This window comes from Struthio camelus, chromosome 24, assembly GCF_040807025.1.
Source record: "Struthio camelus isolate bStrCam1 chromosome 24, bStrCam1.hap1, whole genome shotgun sequence".
Lineage (NCBI taxonomy): Eukaryota > Metazoa > Chordata > Aves > Struthioniformes > Struthionidae > Struthio > Struthio camelus.
The window spans coordinates 8,663,485-8,683,289 of NC_090965.1; the positions used below are offsets into that span (position 1 = coordinate 8,663,485).

Below are 19,805 nucleotides of genomic sequence, written 5' to 3' on the forward strand. Positions count from 1 at the left end.
AAACTCCCGTCCACCTTACCCTGCAGGATGCGCTTTATCCCTGGGGAAAGCCTTGCTCTGGGCCGCGCAGTGACGGTCTCGCTCATTAACAGCGGCGCCAAAGGGAAGACGGCAGCCCCCGGGAGCCTCCTGTAATAATGGTGAACTCTGTTCAGACCCCTTTCCCTGCTCTGGGGTACGGTCAGCCGGCCGCTCCTCACCGCGGCTGTGCCCGGCCATCGCCGGCCTCCCTCTCACCCTGGGCGCCGCCGCCGTTACCGCGGCCCCAACGGCTCCCCGGGGCCCAGCGCCGCGGCGGCCCCGAGGCTTCCTCCGGGAGCAGCGGCGGGGCAGCCCCGGCCCCGCGGCCTGGCTGATCCCCTCACGGCGCCGGCATCCTCTCAGGCACGGACCCTCCCCCGCGGCCCCTCAGGGGCGCCCGCACCTTCCCGCCCCGCCGCCCCTCAGGGGCGCCCGCACCTTCCCCCTCCTCCCGCCCCGCGGCTCCCTCAGGGGCGCCCGCACCTTCCCGCCCCCGTCCCCTCAGGGGCGCCCGCACCTTCCCCCTCTTCCCGTCCCCTCAGGGGCGCCCGCACCTTCCCCCTCTTCCCGCCCCGCGGCTCCCTCAGGGGCGCCCGCACCTTCCCCCTCTTCCCGTCTCCTCAGGGGCGCCCGCACCTTCCCCCCCTTCCCGCCCCGCGGCTCCCTCAGGGGCGGCCCGACCCCCCCCCTTCCCGCCCCGCGGCCCCTCAGGGGCGCCCGCACCTTCCCTCTCCTCCCGCCTCCGTCCCCTCAAAGGCGGCCCGACCCCCCCGCCCCGCGGCCCCTCGGGGGCGGCCCGACCTCCCCGCCCCGGACCCCTGACCCGCCCCACGACCCACGCACCTCCTCGCTGCCGCCGGCCGCCTCACGGCAGTGCCCAGGTCCCAGGCCAGCGCGGGCTGCCCTCGCTGAGGGGGGAGCACGGCCTCGGGCCCCGGGAGCGTCCGTGCGCCGGGGCTGGGGCCGGCTCAGAGCCTGATGGCGGGGGGGGCCCCCGCCAAGGCCCGAGGAGCCACTTCCCGGCGGAGGCCAAGGCTGTCCCGGCTCCCTGGCCTGACCCCGGGGCCTCCCCCATCACTGCAGCTGTGCCAGCGGCCACCGGCCTCTGTCTCTCCCTGGGCGCCAGCCCGATCCTGACGCCACCTCACAGATTCGCGCTCCCGGCTTGCACTTGGTGCTGCTGGTCACCACGCAGGTGTTGGAGGGCCCAGGCTCCGAGCTGACCCCACTCGGGGCAGTGGGACAGGGCCTTGTGCAGGCAGTCCAGCCCTCAAGACGGGAGCAGCCCCTCGCTGTGCCCTCACACAGACAGAGCCATCACTGGTGAGGGGAAAGAAAGCACCTGCTGCTAAGGAATACAGAAGGCTGCATGAGATGAAAGGTCTTTCCTATGTCACTGGCAGGGGATGATAAATGAAGAGCAAGAATAGGTGGTATGTTACTACCAGTGTTGATCCCTGGACTTCCAGCACTTCTTGCAGCAAGGGCTACCTGCAGCACAGCAGGGCTGTGTGGGGCCTCACTGCGCAGCAGCTCGGGTGGGAGGCAGAACCAGAAGATCGCCTCTCCCAGGGATTTCCCTCAGCCAGGACACTTGGAAGCTGCCTGAGACTGCTAGCAGAGGCATCATCACTGAGCTATGGCTCTCAGAGAGCAGCAATCCTCATCCCAGACAGGAGCCCTTAAGTAAGTCACTTGGACTTACTCTGAACACTGGAATCGCTACTGAAGCAATAAGAACGTGACACTTAACATGACCCAGAAAAAGAGCACAGATCAAGTTCTTGTCTGCCGGCCTTTCTACCGATATCTGTGAGACTTGACCGCAGAATGTGGCTTGTACCTGCTAATTTGGTACCTGCAAATGCAGGCAATGCACAATATAGTTTCACTGGAAGGGCTCATACCCTGCGAGAGTAAAAGGACTTGGCACAAAAGAAGCTCATGAGAAGAACAGATGGTTGATCTGACCAAATGACTCTCCTCTGTCCTTGCTTGAGCCTTGCAAAGTCCACACGCATAAAGTGTGCTCTCGCAGGCAGTGCTGGAGTCATCTCACAGTTTGGCTGTCCATGGAGAACGCCACTGCAAGCAGCCCGAGCGCTGCCTGGAGGTGCCATGGGTGCTCAAATTGGATTTGAATACAAGACTTCAAGCGTGCAACTTCCAGTGCAAAGGTAATGGTTCACTTAACCTTCTCATACCTCTGTGAAAATCCCACCCTAAGTGATATAATGAATGCAGTCAGTGGAAATCAAAAGTTTTGAGTTTCTCTCCTCTGGCCCAAAGGAAAAGGTTTGTGCAGAACTAAATGACTCTTGTCTTTCATAATTTGAAATTGTAAGCATACTGGTTGTTTTACCCCTTCCATAACTGCAAACTTATTATTGTAAAATATATTCAGCTGATGCAATATTAGTGATATTTTATATATTGTTATTTTGGGGTGGGCACATTCAACAAGGTTTACTGGACTTCAATTAAGGATGAACATATAAGTTCAGGGCATAGTTAGGAAAAAGATTGCTTTTCCCAATATTTGATGTGATTTGAAACTGGAGTACCGCCTCCCCTTTTGTCAAGACTGTCTGCTCTTATGGTCAGTTTTTTTCTAGTGAGGACGCCGTGTCTTCTTGGGTCCCACTTCTGAGAAGAAGAATTCTCTGACCTTTCCATGCGGTTTTCTTTCTTTCAGCCTTATTCCCTTGTTCTCACCTTCCTGGGCATTCATTTTTTTAAACTCTTGTGTTCAGCTCTCCCTTAGTTCTCTTGGCCCTTGCTCAACATGGTGATGGTTAGCTTACTTTAATACTGATGGTAGGAAACTATTAGAGAAGTCAGCATTTTTCCCTAGTTGCACCCAGTCTTTTCTGATTCTCTTTTCTTCTCAAAGAAAACAACCAAAGACCTTGTTAAATTATCAGTTTCTTCCCCAAAGTCACAACATCTCTTACCAGCTCCTTATAGTGTACATATATCTTTCAATATACGTGTATGTCATATATGCATTTATTAGTATCTCTATATTTCACATTTTCAGGGCTGCAGGTCTCAGAAAGGGTTAAATTATTTGTTAGGGAGAAAAGGACATTTTGAAATGTACTGTACATAATGAATACAAAAAAAGAAAAGAAAACCTTCTCCAGATCAGTGTAGGGGCTATTATTAGACTATCAAACTGTCATTTTTCAAAGCATTTCAATTGTCACAATTTTTTCTAATGGCTTCTAAAGCATTATCTAATGCCTGGGCCAAAAAGAAAAGAGTGGGATCAAAGCATATTGAAAAGCACTAGTCAGACTGTATGACAATAAGTGTTTACAGGCTAAACTCTTCCTTCCCCATCTCCCTTCACAAATTTGCTCTCTTCAAATTTGCAAACTTCAAACCAGGATGATTCTATTTGTTTTTGGTTTTTAAAGATACAAGTGTCCTTATGGTTTTCCTTTTTTTCCATAATATAAAAACACATCAAGGAAAGGATGACCTGGTGGCAGTCCTTTAGCATTGCTGCTTTAGTTGCCGCAACTGACATACAGCGAAGACCTAGGGCCAAGCAGGTTCCAAAAGAAAAGTCTGTGGAATGAGGGTGGAAGAGGCTGAAGGGCAGAGGAGCAAATAAACATGAATACCCAAATGCTGACTGATGTGAAAAATGTCCTGCTAAACTGTATGAACCAAGATTTGTTTTCAGTACCTTGTGAAATACGTGGATCTGGGTGGATCTGAAGCACTCAGGAACTCCAGGAAGCTAATTGTGATTGTCATCATTACAGAGAGGGAAATGTTCTTCCTCCTGGAAATGTGTTACCTTCTCCCCTAGGATGCCAAGAGATACGGGAGAGGTATTCTAGCCACTGCTGTGAATCCTCCACCTCCTTCACTTTTCATAGGCCATGATGTTACTTTCTTTTTCTGTGTTTTCACACAAATGAATTCATTATGAGACTGAACAGAAGGAAATAAAACAGATATTAAAATCTTTGGAGTCATGTATAGGTTCCCTGCAGAAATAGGGAGGGGTTGCCATTTCAAATAAGGCATTTGATCTGTCACACTTACCATCTTTACAGTTCTTGTGCTTTAGCAAGGTCTTCAGGAGAAGGTTAACCTCCCATATCATCCCTAGAGGTAGGTAGTGCATGCAGAGCAGGTGGTCTGGGGAGGGCAACAATTCCATCCAGCGCACTGCAACAATCTGCTTTGAAACAGCATCAGATGCCTTTTTGTTTTGCACATGTCGTGGCAGAGTGATAAAGAATCACAGTAAGACCAGCTTTCTATTAGTGATGTACAAAAATGCTGAAATAATTTTCACTTTCCTAAATTTCTGTGTGTGCGTGCGTACACACACGTGTAGTCAGTCACGTAAGTATGCGTAATTACAAATGTATTAATTGACATCTCCTTGCAGGTCTGGAGAATGAGAGCATATCAGTTTTTCCTAAAAGTTACTGCCCGAATAGTAACTACTATTGCCTAATGTTTTAGAGAGAAGCAGGCTATGTGCACGTTGCTCTCTGTCAGCACATGACACCATGCTCCCTCTTGCAGAACATCATGGTGTGGATGGATGACAGTGTGTGAGCTGAGAGGTCACAACTGGCAGCACATTTCTCGCATGGAAATCACACCTAGTCAGAACATAGTCCTCTGCCACATCTCTGCGTACATTGAAGAGAGACGGCAGAAAGTGTGCACACATCCTGCAGCTCCTCAGCTCAAGTGGAGCAGGGATGTCCCTCTGGTGCAAAATCCTATCAGACTCTGAGTATTTGCTGCCCCACTCTTCCCTTCCCCTCAAAGCCACCTCTTAGGTTATGGGATTACTGGAGCAGAGACTTGTTCTCTTTTTCTCTGTTTTTTTCCTGTCTCATGAGGCATACCTTTATAAATGCCTGGCCCAAAGCATCAAGGGCTTTGTCTTGTTTAAAGCAGTGAAGGTGACTCATAACTCAAGGTTAAGTGATGAGATGCAGGAACATAGCAAATGAATGACTAGGTTCACATTGGCTTCGATATTTGAGATGATCGCTTCATTAGGAGCCCTAACAAGGCTTGCCCTCCCAAACCCCATCCTGTTTCCAATTGCTGTGGTTGGAAAGGTGTGCCATGGATGCTTCTAGAGTGTAATTTATTTACTTCTGCCACCCTGTGGGTTTTCCTTGGCACTGCAGAAGCAGACTATTCAACAAATCTCTTATTTGCTTTTGTGAAGTTAACAAGGAAAGCAGAGCATCTTGCTGCTATTCTTGGCCACTCCAGACACCAGGGACTCTGAAAAGCTTAAACTGTAATCATTCTCCTAATATGCACGTAAAATTAGGTTGCTAATGTAACATATACTTTTCAGCCCCAAAGACAATGGAATCTACAAACTGATTCAGCTTAACAGAGTGTGACTGCAGTAGGCTAACTCCACATTTCTAATTAAATTACATAATTTTCTAGGTGGAAGTTTATGAGCAGAGGTGAAGAGTAATGATATGAGCAAGCCACAGAATCACAACATGTACATGTCAGATCTGAGACTCCTGTCTAGATGGCAAAATTCTATTTACATCTTTTTTAAATGTCACAGTGTTTTCCTGTGACGGAATGTAAGACTTCCCTATGCATAGAGTTATTATCAGAAGAGGAAATGAGGACTATTCAATGGGAAAAATAAAGACCCTCCTGCAAAAGGAAAGTAATAACCCTGCAAAAGGAAAGTAATAACTATCCATCTAGCCATATTCTCTGAATACCACCACTTTCTATGTACAAATACCACTTTCAAAATAGCAACGTTATTGCTGTGATGTGGCTGTTGAACCATGGTACAGAATTGATGGCATGGATAGGAAAAGGAGTCCTGAGATTTGTCTCCCTGCCTATTCCCACTAGCGGCCACTGTGCATCAGTGCTGGGAACAGAATCCAAACTCCCAGTCCCCTTCTGCCACCCACCTCCAGACAATCACATTGCAACCTCAGCTGGCTGTTTTTCCCTGATGCTTTCCTCAGTGAACGAGTGGCTAGAATCCAGTTTTGTGTTACAGCTAAAATAAAGATGTCTGTTCCTTCTGATGGATTTTCTTGGTCAGCCTGAACACACAGCGCTTGCAGAGCAGCTTCTAGAAAAATGCAGAGACAAAAACTCCAAGAGATTCCCCTCCCATCCTTAATCCACTTCCAGGTTTGCCCATATATCCACTTTAACTCAGCATGTCCTAAGTATTTCTGATATAGTGCACCCGAAACAGTGATTAGGGGTATATGTGCTGCATAGATCAACCAAGTGTGTTGAACCAACAGATGGTAGTTGGATAAATCAAGGTGTTTTCTTTTCACACTTGATAGATGAACAGGCAATGCAGTGGTAAAGAGTCCACAAAAAGCATCTGCAGTTGGCTTTCGAAACTCTTCAGTGTAATGTCTCTCATGGCAAAATGGTATAGGGCAAATACCTTCAGCCATACACCTGAAATTGAACGACTTAATCAGTTCTCAAAAGCACACCATCACATATCCCTCACCTGTCCTCTAATTAACTAGATAATTGCATTGTAACAACACCTCATTAGAATGTGTCATGCCTCTAGTGCCATCACCTGTGTGATGACAGTGGTGTGCTTTAGAGCTACCCCTTACACCATAGTCACATATATGTCAATGGAGATGAGAAAGAAGGAAAAAAAGGTCTTACAGATCTGTTTTCTAAAGCTCTTTTTAAACAGTTCAGCTGGAATATTCATATGGTGAGTGAACAACCCACCTCAGGAGCAAGAAATATACCAGTGAGGGTGGGGAACAACTAAGTAAAGCTTCCACTGCTAATTCCTTCTTGTTGTTTTTTAAGTGATTGGCACTGGGTGATATGCTAGAAAGAAAGATGCGTCTGCCTCCATCTATACACTGACTCAAGTCAAAGTCACTCCGTACTGGGGAAAGTAGCAGAAAAACCTCCCATGGAAAATGCTGAACAAAAAACGTTGTTCAGAGGCAAAATACGGATTGCAGGCTTAGAGATTCTTCTGACATGATAAACAAAAAGGGAAGAAATGCAAGAAGTGGACGTATAACTTTATGGCCTGTGAAACTGAACTACCTTTTACAGATTTTTACCTTTGGGTGGACAGAGAGGGGGTTTGTCATCTTATGGGAAGACAAGCAGTAAAAGCTATCAGAGAAAAAGATGATATTGTCCTGTCTGATTAAAGGTGCGTATTCCCCATGGAAACAGGGAGGCCTGGATTTCAGAGCTAGCTCTTATATATTTGGTCTCAACTGAAAAGGTCCAAGAAGTTTCAGAAGCATTAGAATTTGAGCCAGAGTGCGCCCTGCTTTGTACATCATCAGCACTATGGAGTCATAAATACGTGGTGGCAAAGAGGAAAAATTCACATCCTCAATCACTAGAGAGAGGAAGAAAACAGTCTAGTAGAAGGAAAAAGTTTGACTGAACTTGCACAGGTCTGGAAGCGATGTATATCCCTCCAGGGCTGTTCAAATCTGAGCTCTCTTTTCCTAATGCAAATTGTTCTGTGAATTAGCCTGTTAAATACTGACAGTGGATTTGTCTGATGTGGAGGTATTTGGGTTTTGCAGGAGCACACCAATCAGGTTTGATGGAGACGATGCTACTGACAAAGTAAGAAAGACAGCAACCAAACCTTATCATCTAACATCTCAAAAAGGATTTTTAAAAGGTGCAAGTGAGTTAGGTACCTAAATCCTATCTTATTTCAATGAGGAATTGAGGTCTTAATTTGATCAAATGAATAACAGACCAGTACATCCTGTGTCATGCCCTCTCCCAAACTGTAGTTAAATTACTCAGAAAGATGAATGACATGGATTTAAAGACTGCAAGTAATGGTGAATCTGCTCTATTCCCTTAAAAATTTATTTGAGAGATTTATTCTCCTAATTTAAACAGTGTGTCTTAATTTCCAAGTTAAATTTTTCCAACTTCAACATTTAGACATTAGGTTTCACAGCATCTACTTTCATTGCATTAAAAAGAGCTCTAAAATGTGCATCTCTCACTCTTGCTTTACTCTTTGGACCTGATAGAGGAGTAAAATGCTATTTGAGATTAGTAAGTATAACCAAACTGAGCCCAAAATGACAGGTCTGTCGAAATAAGCTGTGCTCCTGAACTCCTCTAAGGAGTAAGGAAGTCAGAATCAAGCTTTTCAAAGACCTGGGAGATAAAACATCCCTCACAGTTGTATTTGTAATCACTAGGGAAATGACCCAGAAAAGGAGATTGGCACTGAAGGAAAATTCTTACCTCTCTTTGAGTATTTTTAACAAAAGTGGGGGAAAAAAAAACCCAAGAAAACTAAAAAGGATTTAGTATATTGTGATTACTGTTGAAGATGAGGAAGATATGCTGCAGGTATATAAGTTCAATAGAACCTGAAGGCCGTAAATAAACCAAATTTTGACCCGCTGACTTCAGAAGGATTTGTCATGGCTCTGGTTATTGATTTATGTAAGATATTAAGAACAATTGTGCTGGGTCAAGTCAAAAGTTCATTTAGCACACTGCCTTACCTTTGGTTTAAATTTCTTGTTTCACCATTTCAGTGAGTGTGCCTTAGTTCTGTGTTCTGAAAAGAAAACAGCAAATAATCATTGCCTGCTCACTTTCTTCAGACTGTTTGTAATGTTTTACTCTTTCATATTACACCTTCATCCTTTCAGTCTTTTCCAGGCAGGGAGGTAGCAGTTCTAGTGTATTTAGCCCCTCCTCTTGTGGCTGCTAGATCATACTTCTGCTCATTCTGGCTACCTTCTCTGTAGCATTCAATTTCAGTACATTGATTTTGATGATGTACTGAAAATTATGCAGATGATACTTCATTACATTGACTTGGGATCAAACTTAGGAAGACATAATTGAACCTCTATGAACCTTGCAATCTCATTTAAATGATCAATTCTTTTGCTTATATTCTTAAGCATGCTAATGGGAGCCAAACAGGGTAACAGGAAAAAAACTAAGACATTTAAGTCAGAGTGAAGTTTGTTTGTGTAGCTGGACAATGTTTAAGTTGGGGTGGCGGGGGGGGGGGAAGAGTGTTTAAAATGGTCTCTAAAACAGTACGTAAGAGTAATCATTGATCACAGTAAGCTGCTCCTGATGTCAAGAGCATCAACTAAATGCAGCAACATAGTAGAATAATTAGCATCTTTTCATGTAAAAAGTATACACCTTAACTTTAGCCATAGAGGACTGCATCACAAAGACAGTTAAAAATCTAAAGATGCAGATGGGTACTTAGTGGAATCCACAAAAGCGTCTGAGCAGAGCAGCTACCCAATTCTCATGCAAAGACCCTGCACTCACCTAGACATTCTGTACATCCCACAGCTTTAATATTCAATACTTTTAAAATTCTGGCTGTGGTTCTTAAGTGCACAGAAAGGAAAGGTAGTAATCAGCGTAAATGAATTTGGCTTTTAAAAGCCCAGATAGCAAAGTGAAAAGAGGAATAGGGTACAACACGGGGTACGATGACAAAAATGATGGAGCTGACCCTGCTGGGTGCTGTAAGTAACTGAATTCCTTCAGTTGTGGCAGAGCTCATCAGCAACGGAAACCCACAGCAGCTCTATGCTGGCCAGAGAGAGCTCCCTTTGTGCCACGAGGTTGCTGTGCTACATCTGGTCTACAGACATTGGAGAAGAAGGAAACTCAGAAGCTGACAAGAGAGGTGGGAAAAGCGTAGCAGGGAATTACAAGTGCACCAAGCTAAAAGGAGTGTGCTTATAACTTACTATAATTATAGGCTGCGGGAAATGAGTCTCCACAGATTGTCCATTAACATCTCTAGATGAAAATCTGGGCTGGCACTCACTGTGCTCTAATTCCATATCTTTCCCAAAAAAACTTCTATGAGACAGCACCACAGAAAGGTGATCCATAAAGGCTAAGTCATTTACACCAAAGCTGTTTTAACTCACTATGGAAGTGCAAGGCACTTTGAAACAATCCAGTTTTACCAAAATGGTAACTGGGGACAAGACCTGAAATGAAAAGAATTCTTTCCTTAGTCTCTGTTCCTGCTTGAATATGTTTATTCTTTTTATTAATTGTAACTGGAGTTTTCAGAAACGTCCAAAAGAGGTAGACACTGAAAGCGCATTAGAAATTAAGTTGTTAACTCATTTAAGTGCCTTTAAAAATTTTAGCCACAATGATCATCATCATTACATAGTACTGTTATTAATAATAATAACAATTATTACTGCTATTACAGTTACTTTTATTATTACTATTATTACTTCCTATAGTACTCCGGATCAATTCAGCTAAGAGACAAATGAGCTTCAGACTAGGGAGGTAAATGGAAAGACTAAAGACAGAAAGTGAGCGCTAGAATAAACAATCCTATTTCTTTTTTTGGCAACAAATGATAAAAGATATCCAGCTGTCCTAGCTCCAAGGAGGGGCATTAATATATCACCTGATGCAGTTGAGAAGCTTACAAAAATCTGGTTATATTTTTTAATCATGGCATTTTAGACCTTTAAAGTACAAATATGGATTTCAAACATATCAAGGGAACAAATTAACTTAGAAAAATGGCCGTACTTTCCAAGGTTGCACCTGCCATGAAATTGCTCCAAGTTTGCATTTTCCCTTAGTCTCTAGTGTGTCATTACAGCAGATTGATCGCCCTCCTCTCCCCAGCAACTCCCCCATTAGAGGGTTATTGTATGGAAATTAATGGGAGGCTAGAAACATTTCTTTTGCAGCTGCAGTAGTAGAAGTCAGTTTTGATTAAGCACTTGAAACCCAGCAGACTGGGGTGATCTCTTTGCTTTAGTTCCCTCTTTTATTATCACTGGTGTCAAGTTTTGTTACTTTAGCCATTCCCCTGGTACTCCCACTACATCCTTGTGTAATAATAGGGTTTTTTTTTTTTTATGTGCACATCTATTTATTTTAAATATGTACAGACGGATTCTCATTGGTGCAGAGTCCTTTTACACCATGTTTAACACGGCTGTAGGTATCATATATGCTCATTTGAAGGGCTTGTTTACTCTGGTTGAGTAGAGTAAGGAAGCACTGATGTAAATGAGTGTCAGGGCCATAGATATATTTCTGTTCAATTACCCTAACAGTAGTTATATTTGATGTCATATTTAATGTGTACCTGCTTTGTCTCTTATTCATCATGCTGTTTCCCACCTGCCCAGTTTGATCCAGTCCTCATTGTTAGCTGGCAAACAGCAGACGTACAAAGTGGCTCTTGTGAAAAGAGCCAGTATTTTTTAAAAGCCCAGTTATTAATCAAAGCCGTGATGGAAGAGAGGTTGTAAGATACTTGTAAAATGCATGGCCAGATACAACGCTTGGAGGATAGCATTTCTGGTCTTTTATTGTCCTGAACAGTTTTTCTTGCAAACAATGAACTCAGTGGGTATAAAAAATATAGGGAGGGAAGTTTCTCTTAAACTGATTCTGCAGCGTATTGTGCCATAATTGAAAAAAATGAAACTTCACACTGTGTCAGCTAGAGTTATAATCCCGGAGTTTGAAAAGGAAAATAGAATCACTTTGACCATCTGCTGCACAAAGCTACAAAGAGCAGGGCAGAGGTGGAGTGGGGGAGAGCTGTGGCACTGCTAAGTCCCAGGTTACCTTTCTTGCAAGACTCTGCACATGACGTTCAGCAGATCAGTGAAATTTGCCCCTGGATTTCATAAACATACCCGTTATGATTTTGAATTTTCTACCAGCTGGAGCAGCAGTGATATACTGTTGGAAATACACATGCATGGAAAGTATCTCTTTTAAATCAGAGCTAGGCTAACCTACTGCCACAGAGTTGAACCCTGGGAAAGGTTAGGAATTTGAAATGAGAAGTCCAGATCTGTTTCGTTTGTTTGTTTTAACAGAGACAAATACTACAAATGCATTATTTGATTTACGCGCAGGTTGGTAGGATGTAGCCTGGGAGGATGACTTGGTCAGTGCAACCTGTGTCCCCAAATGTAGCAATAATTTTCAGTCATTCCCTAACAAAGGAAGTCAAATTCTGGAAAGCACAAAGAAACCATGACAACCTTGGGTGGTGGTCTTGTGGATTCTTAGGGACTCTCAGGGTTTGGAGAAGTGTCCTTGTGATATGTAGTGCAAAACAAGAGCACTTTCGTTTTAGGAAAGCTTGGCACTTTCTTGGTCAAGAAGCATGGATAGCTTTGGCTGTTGGGAACGGCTCCTTGTGTTTCGGTGCATAAACAGAAAGCTTCTTGACTGGATTGCCTACCTGCTATTTACATTCATTTTTCACTTCAGCTATAATTTACAACAATTTTCAGGGTAGAAAATTTTTCTCCAATTCCCCCCTCCCTTCACAGAGTACCTAAATTATATTTCACTAACCACTGGTGGAAAAAAAAACAAGTTGGGCTGTTGAGGAAAAAGCACAAAACGATGTGCAATAAGGCTAATTCAACTAAATGCCAAGCTATGCTCTTTGCCAGGAGTCCCTGAAACCACAGACAGTTGCCAGGTAGGTTCAAAGCCCAGCAGATACTGATCAGAGAGGAAGAAAGCTGAAAGGTGTGGCAAGGATCGTGGCTTAGAGAATTGATTAAATGGCTTGGCAAGGTGGAGGGGAAGGACAGGACATTTAAGGGATTATATTGAGAGCTCATAAAAGTACCTTTGGAATATCCATCCATCAAAACAGTCAGTTAGAAAGTCTGCCCAGCACATGAGAGAGTAGAAGTAGTACAGAAAATTGGATATGGCATACCTCCAAGATGTTCAGGCTCTTATCCATACTCCTCGGAAATCTGATTCATAGGTAAAGCAAAGCAGTTTGGTGAAAGTGATGTGAGCAGGTTGGTGAAGTACTCAACAAACAGGTGCTTGGCTCAAAACTGACACGGAGGTTTTCTCTTGCTGCAAGAAACAGGAAATGTCAGTAGTAAGTTTTAACAACTCGGTAGGAATAATAGAAGACAGGAAATAATCTACACGGGAAAGGAACTGAAGATATTTGGGTCCCAGCCAAAGGACTGTAACTGCCATTAAAGAACAAATAACACCAGGAAGGTAGTTATAACAGAGCAGTGGATGACTGCAAATAGAATAAAGGGTAATTGCTGGCTGAGCGCATGGCCTGCAAGGGGAACAGACAGTGAGAGAGATGCACAGACTGTTACAGAGCTTACAGAGGTTATAGGTCAAGAGCAATGGGCTCATGTTGATGACTAATGTTATGGTTGCTTTCTCTGCATCCTTGCTACAGCAGGAATAAACTGCTGATCCATGGAAAACATTTTTTCTAGGACTCCATCTCTTTCTTTGTATTGGTTTTGTAATGGCATCCGTTCAGTGTAGTATCTCAATGAATTACAGTAACAAAGCAAGGTTCTTCCTGGCTTCCCTTTTTACTGGAAGGCTTGTTTACAGATGTCTTCCTCTTGTGCCCATGGTTTTGGAGATGACAAGGAGAAAAAGTGTTCAGATTAAAGAATGAGGTCTATAATTCTGAACTTTACTGATCACAGCTGTTTTGCATAAACATTCAGAAAGTGCTAAGCACTGTAAGAAATCCTATGCCAGCATCAACTAAGCTCAGTATAGAACCAGTGAGAGGTTTTTAGGGAAGGGTCCTTGTTCCTGTGGTCTAATTGGGAAACTAGAGAGGGCATTCATATTTTTGGTAAGCAGAACCAAGAGGCTAAAGCTGATATCTGAAATATGATGCTCTCTGAGGTTTTATTTCTTTATTTTGGACTCATCTCTGCCCAGTACCACCATTACACACACCATCCTCTTTTCCCACAACCTTTATAAACAATTGTTCAGTGGGCCATTCTAGCAAACAACTACTTGAGGCATATTTTTACATTTCTTTCTGATGTGACTTACACATTTAATGACAAAGTGTTGTGCTACAACTCCCCATTTATCTTATTAAGTGGTCTCATACCAGCTCTGAGAAAAGTATTTAATGTGAAGAAATATATCAATTAATAAGCACATTACTCAGCAGTCAATACTCAGTTGATGATATTGTTTAAATTATACATGTATAATAAGGATATGTTTCTGCCTTCATCTGTTTTAAGGCATATATTGAGTAGTGCAGAACTGCCCTGCATTTAAAAAAGTTCAGTTAAAATTATTTTTTAAATAGACTGCTTTTATGAACATATTACAGAAAATAAAATTAGCCCTGCGTCAAGACAGTTTATCACCTCAGTCTCTTCACAGTCCATTGATTAACCAGATACTAGGAGCAGTATATTCTCTTTATTGCACTTGTATTTTATTGTAGTGATACTGTTATCTGTTTCAAAGACCCTGACTGAGGCATTCCTAGCAATTACTTCCTCTTGGTCTTCATAGTATTTGCAGATGATTCTCAGATTGATCCCCTATTGCCACTTACATTACTTGAAGATAATAACAGTAACTTTAAAATACAGGTTCCTGTCCTCAGAAATGCAATTCTCCTTACCTAATGGCATCAAACAACAAGCATACTTGCTTTAGCATCTACAGGATAGCCCCCTGCTATGTCTCACGTACAGACCAATCTTGTAGAGCACGCTATTATTTGCCTGGCCCAAAGGCTTAGATTTACATGCTACCAAAGACAGAATTGTTTCTTAACATGAGACCCTTTTGGATCTGTGGGCGCTCATGTGCTCACCTAAGTCATTCAGAGTCAGTCTTCAGAACAGTATGACTTGCTGTTCCATCCATCTTAAAGGTATGTTACTTCTGCTCAAGTTCCTCTATAAATAATAATCAGAGAGTAAGTTTGGCCTAAAAGTAAACTCAGATCCCTTTTGTGATATGTGTACACACACGCATCCCTTCACTCAGCTATGTTTTTCTTCAGAAATCCAATTAGAAGATACATTTTGTTCTTGTAGCTACCTTGAAATCAGACTTTTCTTTTTTGCACTGGTTGAATAACCTCACTTAAAATCCCAGGCAAGACTCATTGCAGACAATGCTCCTTCCTCTGCGTTATTTCTACTCGTGCTGCATTTATTACTCTTCCTACTCAGAGCAGGCTGTGGGTAGCACTTCATCAGTTTGTACTGTAAGCAAACAAACAAGCCAAATCTGGCTTTGATTGTGGGGTCAGAGTTGGATAGAACTCACCTTCCTGGGTTTCTGCCCTGCTACAGAGTGCTTCATGCATCAGCGAAGTGCTGGCTGGGACCATTCCTGTTCCTGAGCAAGTGTCCTTTCTAGCTGCAGATTCAACAACCCACCACCACTGCAGCCATTTTTTGTGTGGCTAGATGACATCAGGCTGAATTTTCTCCTCACTGGGGCTGCTATAAAATTGAGTAACTCAATAGAAATTAAGAAAATCAATGGAATTAAACTGGAGTTACATGAATATACAGATTTTCATCACTTCCACTGTTATGGTTTAATACAGCTTAAGCTCTCTGCTGCGTAAAGTGGATGAAAATGTATTTATTTTAAGAAGCAATCTTCTTAAGTTTAAAATTAATATATTTAATTTATTAATATTTATATCAATATGTTTAATTTCTATTAAATTAGCATAAGCCATTTCTATTAAATTAGCATAAGCCATAACTAAATCAGCTCAAGCTCAATCAAATGTGTGTGTATACAAGCCTTGAATCAATGGGTTTACTTTGGAATTATTATTCCGTGCAAGAACAGCACGTCCTCTGGTTCTACTCAACCTATACATGTAACTTTATTATTTTTATTATCATATCCATCAAAGAAAATTTTTGTCTGCTTTGCTTCCAAATATACAAATATATGTGCCCACTTTCTTCTCATATAAACTACAAATACATGATCTAGTGAATTCTAATAGCATTTTTTGTTGTTTTCTCATAGCGACAATGATATTTGTTTATTTTCCTAGCAGCTACCCTCCAGAGCAGAAAATTATCCTAACCCAGAGATCTTTACCAGCTGCTGGAATTACAAATTATATAAACTCTCAGAACTTACTGTATATTAAAACAAGTCTAACGGAGGCATAAGCTCATTAAAAAATAGTAGACCATATTAAAAATGTTTCCTTGATATAAATTGTGGGCTGAGGCAGCAGGAAGAAGGAATGATTGAGATTACTGGTAGCCAAGATACAGACAGCGTTCAGTACTCTCCAACCAATCCTGGGTTGGAGACCGTGCTCTCTTCTCATTTAATTATTGTATTCTTTTGACAGTTGAGGTCACTGAATATACATCTTTCCTCACTGTCAGCTTTGTCATGAAATAGCAGAATATAATTGCAGGGCACTCAGTGACTGAAGTGAGTCCCATATAAGTTGGCCAAGGCGGATGTGGGAACTGCTGGCTGAAGGAGGTAACTAGACAAGCAAGGAAATACACTTCAGAAACAGTTTCTGAAAATGCAGGTACTGTTTGGGAAAAAAAAAAAAAAAAAAAAGATGCTCTTCATCAATATTTATAGTGCCCATGTCAGAAAATGGAAATGTCTGAATTACTGGACTGAGCAACAACTCCTGAGTTTTTCTGTTTATGCTCTCTCCTTTATACCACAGGTGTTTAAACTATGCCATAACTGAATCCTCATAGTTTCTCAGTGACATGTATTTGGAACCAATAAGCCTCACTCAAAATCTGAGATTTTGGTGAGAATATTTGCAATTATAGATTTCAGTCTCATTTTCTATGCATGTGTTCTAGTGTTTATCTAAAATTTGCCCTTTTAGCAAAGGCTTCTACCAGTAAAGCCATTCACTATAATATTCTTGGAACATGAACTTAAACAGGGACACTAATTCAGCCAAAGCCAGTTAGCTTAAAAACTAAAATGAGTGTTCACAGAGGTATTCATCCAACTCTACAATCGTATTACTTCTGCTCTGTGATAGAGTAACTTTGGTGAATATGACTCTGTCTGTGAGCTATTAGGGCGAAGGGAAGCTTTCACAGCCAGGGGAAGGCAGGCAAAACTTGTCTTGTTCCAGATGTTTCTGCATATCCAAAAATTCAAGTATTGGGAAAGTTTTAATACAGCTTGATATAAAGCAGCATAAGCTGTCACCTGAGAAATATATGGAACTGATAGGCTTTGCATTTGCCTAAACCCAAAACGCAAAGTAAAATCCAGCCTGCGTGAACAAGACCGGAAAAAGGATTCACACAAACCTGCAGTAACTAAAACAGAAATCAACTTTCCAAGCCATGCTGTACAGATTTGGCTGCTGGATTGCTTACACATATAGGAAGGTTTGGTTTTTTTTGTTTTAGTCATTCAGCCATTGGGTTAAAGTGGTTAAAGAGGACAGCTCAGCTGAGATTACACAACTGGGCCTGGGATCATGGCTCTAATCGAAACAGTAGATTTCTCACCTGGACATCAGGACTAAAACAGAAGCAGGAACCCAGGCACAGTCAGTGCTGCTGATTAGTCAGTGAGCACAAGCTGGTTTTACCTCATTGTTTCTGAAACACTGCAGATCAAACATTTCTGGAGGTCAGAACATGCAGCCATAGAGGATGTTGCAATACCTGTGGTAAAAATAAAAACATAATGTGTTCTGATAGTTGGACTGAAAATTAGCTTTAGGGTCTCCATGCATTGCTTTCTTAATGATGTGAAACATAATAGCCTCAACTGTAATAAAGATGAATTACGTTTTCATAAAATAATGAAACTCCAGTAAACACTCAAGGTTTATCACTTAATTTATCCCCAGTGCTCACAGAGGAATTTTTTTTGCTACCTCATTTTTAATATTCTCAGTGATTAGATTTCAATAACCTGCTCCATAGTAATGCGTGTCTCATTTCCCTGGACAGACAAAATAGGCTATAACTTCCTCTCAGTTAGAGCACTAATGTTGTAATTTAGAACTTCTGTCAAGATGAAAGATCTTTCCAGGGACTTGCAGCAGGCCCATGGCAACACTTCAGCACAGGGCTGGATAATGAAGTTTTCATTATTAAATAAAGATATTTTAGGAATGTCATAACCCATAAATCCATTCTTCTATAACGCATCGGCACATTATTTTGTTTATTTTTCATCTACTCAGTTCATCTTGGCCCTCTCTGCTCCCCTGGTTTTTTGGCTACTTTGCATACTCTCTTAAGTTGCCATAGAGATAAATTGAAGTGTCTCCTCCAGCAGTCTTGATGCTGGGTAGTGATTGGATGCAAAGGCCCAAGTGCCTATGGGGAAGGCAAGGGCTCCTATCCCTTTGTTGGCAGATAGTCTAAGCTCTTCAATTTGATGTTACCTTAAGGAAATGCTAATGTGAATCATCAGGCTGAGGAGCATCAAGAATTACGGACAGGCTTTTTTTTCCAAAGGAAATTTAGTATGGCTGAATGGTCCACATTGGCGGCCTGGAAGGCTTGGCTGCTCTATCTGCTTGCCACACACATGCAGGGGGAAAGAGGAGGACGAGCAGTTCCCTGCCCCACTCACATTTCTGTTCCCGCCTGAAGAGCTCATTCCTGTGGTTCTGAGGTCTGCCTATCACCTGTGTCTCTTTGTAGACCTTGCAAGTGAGAGTGGAGACTGCATCCCAAAACCAAAAAGGGTAAAGCAGTATATAGAGAAGAAGAGAGAAGAACTTCAGTTGTGATCCGATAGGTAATACACAAAGCCCTTCTATATGTTGTTGGGAAAAAACAAAGAGAGAAGAGGAGGTACCTTACCAAGACAGGCTTACACAGGACCCTTTGCTATTTGAGACAGCATTATTTCCATAACACAGCACTCACTGCTTGGATGGAAGACAGTTTCCAACTCTGGAGAAGTACTTCCAGGAAGTACAGCTTCCCAGGGTTTTATTGCCAAATAAATTGACGTCTGCTGGTAACAAAGTAGGAGACATACCTATACAGAGGAGTAAGCCTCTGCCTCCCCTCTGTCAAAAACTGAGCTACGTGCCCTCCTACGTTCTTAAAAAGCAATATCTTTAAGACAGGAATGCAAGTTCTGTTCTGAAACATGACCTGGAAAGAGAGCTGAGAAAGTTTGTGCCATATGGAGATGGACAAGCAAAGTGGCTCATTGTGCTTTACAACGTGGAAATGCAACCAGCAGAGCTTACAAGATACTCACAAGGACACATCACAGTTGTGTGTATTAAACGGTCACTTAGCAGGAAAGGGTGAATAGACTGCACTCAAGTCCAGGTACTACAAAATGGAAGACCTCAGAAAACTGTTTGTAAGAGCTATCTCTGCAACCTCATTTGTACCAGTTCTTTAACGCAATTGGGAACAGAGACAGTAAAACAAAATAGTATTCAAATGAAAAACTTTTCATCATGAAATTATCATTAGTCCAAACTAGTTGTTTTCTTCTAAAGTAATCTATATCTTTCTACTTTTCATGAAGTTTTCCAACATAATTTGCTGGTCTTGCCATGAAGATGTTTTTTCAATGTTTGATGGTGACTGAAAACTTGGATGCAAAGTGATTCTACAAGGAAATGTAGATTTTGATAAAATAAAAATCTTGGAAGTGATTTCAGTAATATACTGTAAAAAAAATTGATAGAAAATAGATTGAACCAAGAAACGGCTTCTCTTTAAATCACTGAAGGGAAATACCATAAAAATTATCAAATAGCTTTGCTGTTTTACCCAGCTTTGTTCAACAAGTAATAATGAGTTTTAGGAAAAGTCAGCAAGCAAAAGCAAAGGCAGATTTGGACTATAAAAGTTTTCCAGCACTTATGGCTGATTGAGATGAATCAGCAGGTCGTTTGTTGCCTTTTGCAGACATCTAAGAAAAAAAATTCTGAATTGCACAAAAAGTGGTTCCCT

General features: G+C 42.3%; 1 long non-coding RNA gene across 1 annotated transcript; it reads right to left on the reverse strand.

Annotated features, from left to right (window-relative positions):
• Positions 1 to 3,008: 3,008 nt before the first annotated feature.
• LOC138062145 (uncharacterized) lies at positions 3,009 to 15,295 on the reverse strand. Its single transcript, XR_011136237.1, has 5 exons — positions 15,157 to 15,295; positions 12,785 to 12,933; positions 8,565 to 8,620; positions 4,084 to 4,219; positions 3,009 to 3,969 (listed from the first exon to the last, which is right to left on the reverse strand). It is a non-coding gene; the product is annotated as an uncharacterized lncRNA (long non-coding RNA).
• Between the last annotated feature and the right edge of the window lie 4,510 nt (positions 15,296 to 19,805).